A 6,000-nucleotide genomic window follows, 5' to 3' on the forward strand; every position below is an offset into this window, starting at 1 on the left:
ACCTCATCCACCTTGTCTCTAATATCCTGGGACCGACATGGCTACAACACCACTGCATATAAGGTTTTCTTTACTTTATCAAAACCTTCCTGACGAGCCTTTGCCCAAACACTTTCATTTGGCTTTGGCTTTTTGCACAAGTCTGTGATTGCAGACACAATATCACTAAAACTGCCTGCCGATCTCTGGTAATAGTTAACCAAACCTACGAAAGACTGGACTTGTTTTTTGCTCTGGACCATGGGCCAGTTACCAATAGCATCTACTTTCCAGGGATCGGGAGAAATTCGCCCCTCGCCCAGTATCCTATGTAAGGAACTTTGGCAGCTCCCATTTTGCGCTTTGACCCCTTTACTGTGAGACCCACATCTCTGAGTTCCATGTCAAGCCTGGAATCACTCTCCACAGAGATTCCATGGCACAGTTTGCTTCATTTAAGATTTTTACTTCATTTGATTCTATGCTTTCTTCAGGGATGAGCTCCCAAAATCCTAATAACCGGTTCCCTACCGGGTCCTCGGTGGCACTTCGGCGGTGGGGGGTCTTCACTCGCTCCGGGTTTTCAGTGGCATTTCGGTGGCGGGTCCTTCACCCAGAGTGAGTGAAGACACCCCCCCTCCCCTGCCGCTGAAGTGCCACTGAAGACCTGGTAGGAGACCGCGCAGTGAGTACAAGCCCCACGTGCCTGTCTCCCCCCCATCTGACCCCAACCCACGTTCTGCCCCCGACTGCCCCCCTCAGAACCCACAACCCATCAACCCCCCCCCGCTCCTTGTCCCCTGACCACCCCCTCCCGAGACCCCCCACCCTAACTGACCCCCAGGACCCCACCCCCTACCCAACTCACCCTGCTCCCTGTCCCCTGACTGCCCCGACCCCATCCACCACCACCCCAACAGACCCCGGAACTCCCACACCTACCCAACCCCCCCTCATTCCCCGTCCCCTGACCGCCCCCCCCAGAACCTCCACCCCCTCCAACCGCTCCCTGCCCCTTATCCAACCCCTCCTCCCAGCCCCGGCCCGGCCCCCTTACCATGCTGCTCAAAGTGGCAGGAGCTGCCCAGAGCGCTGGCGCCAGCGGCATGGTGCACTCCGGCTCTGCGGGGGGTGGGTGGGAGCAGGGGAGGGGCCCGGGGACCCTCCCCAGCTGGGAGCTCAGGCGGGCAGGACAGGACGGTCCCGCGGACCGGATGTGGCCTGTGGTCCGGAGTTTGCCCACCCAACAGCCCCTTTAATAACCGGTTCTACACCGGCTTCTACATTAACAACTGGTTCTTGCGAACTGGTGCGAACCGGCTCCAGCTCACCACTGCATATAGTGCCACTCCCCCACGAGCACGACTTGTTCTGACCTTCCGATATATTTTGTGCCCTGGTATTACTGTGTCCCACTGATTATCCTCATTCCACCAAGTTTCTGTGATGCCTCTTGTATCAATATCCTCATTTAATACCAGGCACTCTAGTTCACTTATCTTGTTATTTAGACTTCTAGCATTTGTATATAAGCACTTTAAGAACTTGTCACTTTTTAGCAGTCTGCCATTACATGATGTGATTGAATGGGACTCTTTTTCATTTGACTGTTTCTCATCAGAGCCTACCCGTATTTTATCTTCCATCCTCTCCTCCTTACTAGGACATAGAGAATCTCCATTAGTAGAACCTCCCATAAGGGATGTCTTTGTCCAAACCACGTGCTCCTCCGCACCTGTCGGGTTTCCCCAGCCCTTAGTTTAAAAACTGCTCAACGCCCCTTTTCATTTTAAGTGCCAGAAGTTGGGTTCCATTTTTGTTTAGGTGGAGACCATCCTTCCTGTATAGGCTGCCCCTTTTTCAGAAGTTTCCCACAGTTCCCAAATGTTTTTTATGATATCACCACAAATTGCTACATATTGCAATAGCTACAATATTAAGCCCATGCAAAATCTTGTAATCTGTTTAACACTTGATTAATGAGCCTCTGCAAAGTAACTCCTGCATTAATGAACCCAAAAGGTAACACTTTGTACTCACAAAGTCCCATATCAGTAATGAAAGTAGTTTTTCTCCATGCTTTGCTGTTTAAAGGTATTTTCCAATAGCCTTTAACCAACCTAGGTACTTTGCCTTGCCTCAGGTATCGAACACGTCACCCATTCTGGGCAGAGGATAGTATTCAGGTACTGTGACAGCAACCGTATAGTCCCAGCTCCCTTAGGAACCATAACAACTAGTGAGGCGCAGGAACTGTCCCACTCGAATATCTCCATTTCCAACATACTGGGTATTTCTTTACGAATCTGCTCCTGCCTTTCTCCAGTGGTTTGGGAGGCTCTACTCGGGGCAGGCTGAGTCCCAGCACCAATGCGAGACCATCTTCTGAGTCAAACCTGGCATACTAGAGACCTGCTTGTTTCTTTGCAGCACAGCTGACATTTCTGCCCTTTCAGTCTGTTAACTCTGTACGTATCTCACTGCCCTCTATGGCAGTCAACCAACAGCTCAAGGAGGGAAGCTCTCTCAGAATCCTCCTGCACACAACAAATCATATTTACAATGGCTCCTCTATGGAGAGAGGCTTTAAGCCTACTGACATGCATCACTTGTGAAGCAACTTTGCTGTGGCATTGCTGAGTCTTATGAGGAACCTCAGTCACACTCTCAGCACCCTCGGAAGGTCTCTCCCATGAGTTTTACATTTTGTACCTTTTTGCTGGGCAAAACCCCCACATCAAATGAGCGTTCACAGGTGTAGCCCAGGCAGTGAGTACACACCCACACAGCACTGACACTTACACAGTATGGAGACGATAAAAGGGTAAGGAACTGACCACAGGAATGCAAGAGACCTATAGGCCTAGGCCTACAAGAATAGCTTAGCCGTTAGCATAGGTATAAGCAGGGCTGTCAAGCAATTAAAAAAATTAATCGTGATTAATCATGTGATTAAAAAAATTGTGATTAATCGTGTGATTAATTGCATTGTTAAATACAATAGAATACCATTCATTTAAATATTTTTGGATGTTTTCTACATTTTCAAATATATTGATTTCAATGACAACACAGAATACAAAGTGTACAGTGCTCACTTTATTTTATTACAAATATTTGCAGTGTAAAAAACAAAAGAAATAGTATTTTTCAATTCCCCTATTACAAGTACTGTAATGCAATCGCTTTATCATGAAAGTTGAACTTAGAAATGTAGAATTATGTACAAATAATAACTGCATTCAAAAATAAAACAATGTAAAACTTTAGAGCCTGAAGTCAGAGGTGAAAGTAAGCTGGTACGGTACGGTACGGTACGGTGCGCCGTGCCAGACCGGACTGGCTTCCCCAGGCTGGCGATTTAAAGGGCCCAGCGCTCCCTGCACTGGCTGGAGTCCAGGGCCCTTTAAATCACCTCCCAAGCCCAGCTGCCGGAGCCCCGGAGGCAGGGCTCTGGGGGTGATTTAAAGGGCCCATGGCTCCTGCCACTGCGGGGAGCCCCAGCCCTTTAAATCCACACGGGAGCCCTGCTGCTGCTACCCCAGGGCTCCGGCAGCAGGGCTCGGGTGGTGTTTTAAAGGGTCCGGGGCTCCTCGCAGCAGCCAGAGCCCCTGATCCTTTAAATCCCCACGCTGCTACCTCGGGGCTCCAGCAGCAGGGCTTGGGCGGCGATTTAAAGGGTCAGGGGCTCCCCGCCGCTGGAGCCCTAGGCCCTTTAAATTGCTGCCTGAGCCCGGCTGCCAAAGCCCCGGGGTAGTGGCGACAGGGCTCCATCGGTGATTTAAAGGGCCCGGAGCTCCACTGTGGTAGTGGCAGCCAGAGCTCCGGGCCCTTTAAATCACCCAAGCCCCAGGACTCCCAGCCACCTCTGCAGCTGGTAGTTCCGGGGGTGATTTAAAGGACCTGGGACTCCCAGCTGCAGCCGGAGCCCTGGGGCCTTTAAATCTTGATTTAAAGGTCCTGCTTCTTCCGGTTGAGGCCACGCCTCTTCCAGTTGAGGCCACGCCCCTGCTCAGGACTCCGGCATACCGGTAAGTCCTTTAACTTACTTTCACCCCTGCCTGGAGTCCTCTCAGTCCTACTTCTTGTTCAGCCAATCGCTCAGACAAACAAGTTTGGTTACAATTTGCAGGAGATAATGCTGCCTGCTTCTTGTTTACAATGTCACCTGAAAGTGAGAACAGATGTTCGCATGGCACTGTTGTAGCCAGTGTCGCAAGATATTTACCTGCCAGATGCGCTAAAGATTCATACGTCCCTTCATGCTTCAACCACCATTCCAGAGGACATGCGTCAATGCTGACGACAGGTTCTGCTCGATAACGATCCAAAGCAGTGTGGACTGGCGCATGTTCATTTTCATCATCTGAGTCAGATGTCACCAGCAGAAGGTTAATTTTCTTTTTTGGTGGTTCAGGTTCTATCATTTCTGCATCAGAGTGTTGCTCTTTTAAGTCTTCTCAAAGCATGCTCCACACCTTGTCCCTCTCAGATTTTGGAAGGCACTTCAGATTCTTAAACCTTGGGTCGAGTGCTGTAGCTATTTTTAGAACTCTCACATTGGTACCTTCTTTGCATTTTGAGAAATCTGCTGTAAAATTGTTCTTAAAATGAATATGTGCTGGGTCATCATCCGAGACTGCTATAACATGAAATATATGGTGGAACATAGGTAAAACAGAACAGGAGACATACAATTCTCTCCCATGGAGTTCAGTCACAAATTTAATTAATGCATTATTTTTTTAACTAGCATCATCAGCATGGAAGAAGAATGTCCTCTGGAATGGTGGTCGAAGCATGAAGGGGCATATGAATGTTTAGTATATCTGGCACGTAAATCTGGCCAGCTACAAAAGTGCCAGGCGAACAGCTGTTCTCACTTTCAGGTAACATTGTAAATAAGAAGCAGGCAGCATTATCTCCAATAAATGTAAATAAACTTGTTTGTCTTAGTGATTGGCTGAATAAGAAGTAGGACTGAGTGGACTTGTAGGTTCAAAAGTTTTACATTGTTTTGAGTGCAGTTATGTAACAAAAAAAATCTACATTTGTAAGTTAAGCTTTCACAATAAAGAGATTGCACTACAGTGCTTGTATGAGGTGAACTTCCCATGGGAAGGAGACTCTGGAAAAATTCCACCACGATTTCAACAGCTTTCACCCCACCATCAACCTCAGTCTGGAGCAATCTACATGGGAGGTCCACTTCCTAGACATCACAGTGCAAATAAGTGATGGTCATGTTAACACCACCCTATACCGAAAACCCACTGACCGCTATGCCTACCTTCATGCCTCCAGCTTCCATCCCGGGCACACCACAAGATCCATTGTCTACATCCAAGCACTGAGGTACAACCGCATCTGCTCCAACACCTCAGACAGAGACCAACACCTACAAAATCTTCACCAAGCAGTCTCAAGACTACAATACCCGCACGAGGAAATACGGAAACAGATCAACAGGGCCAGACGTGTACCCAGAAGCCTCCTTCTGCAAAACAAACCCAAGAAAGAAACCAACAGAACTCCCCCGGCCATCACATACAGTCCCCAGCTAAAACCCCTCCAACGCATCATCAGGGATCTACAACCCATCCTGGACAATGATCCCTCACTCTCACAGGCCTTGGGTGGCAGGCCAGTCCTTGCCCACAGACAACCCGCCAACCTGAAGCATATTCTCACCAGTAACTGCACACTGCACCATAGTAACTCAAACTCAGGAACCAATCCATGCAACAAACCTCGATGCCAACTCTGCCCACATATCTACACCAGCGACACCATCACAGGACCTAACCAGATCTGCCACACCATCACCGGTTCATTCACCTGCACGTCCACCAATGTAATATATGCCATCATATGCCAGCAATGCCCTTCTGCTATGTACGTCGGCCAAACTGGACAGTGCCTACATGAAAGGATAAATGGACACAAATCAGATATTAGGAATAGCAATATACAAAAACCTGTAGGAGAACACTTCAACCTCCCTGGCCACACAATAGCAGA

The sequence above is a fragment of the Mauremys mutica genome, chromosome 6 (assembly GCF_020497125.1).
Source record: "Mauremys mutica isolate MM-2020 ecotype Southern chromosome 6, ASM2049712v1, whole genome shotgun sequence".
NCBI lineage: Eukaryota > Metazoa > Chordata > Testudines > Geoemydidae > Mauremys > Mauremys mutica.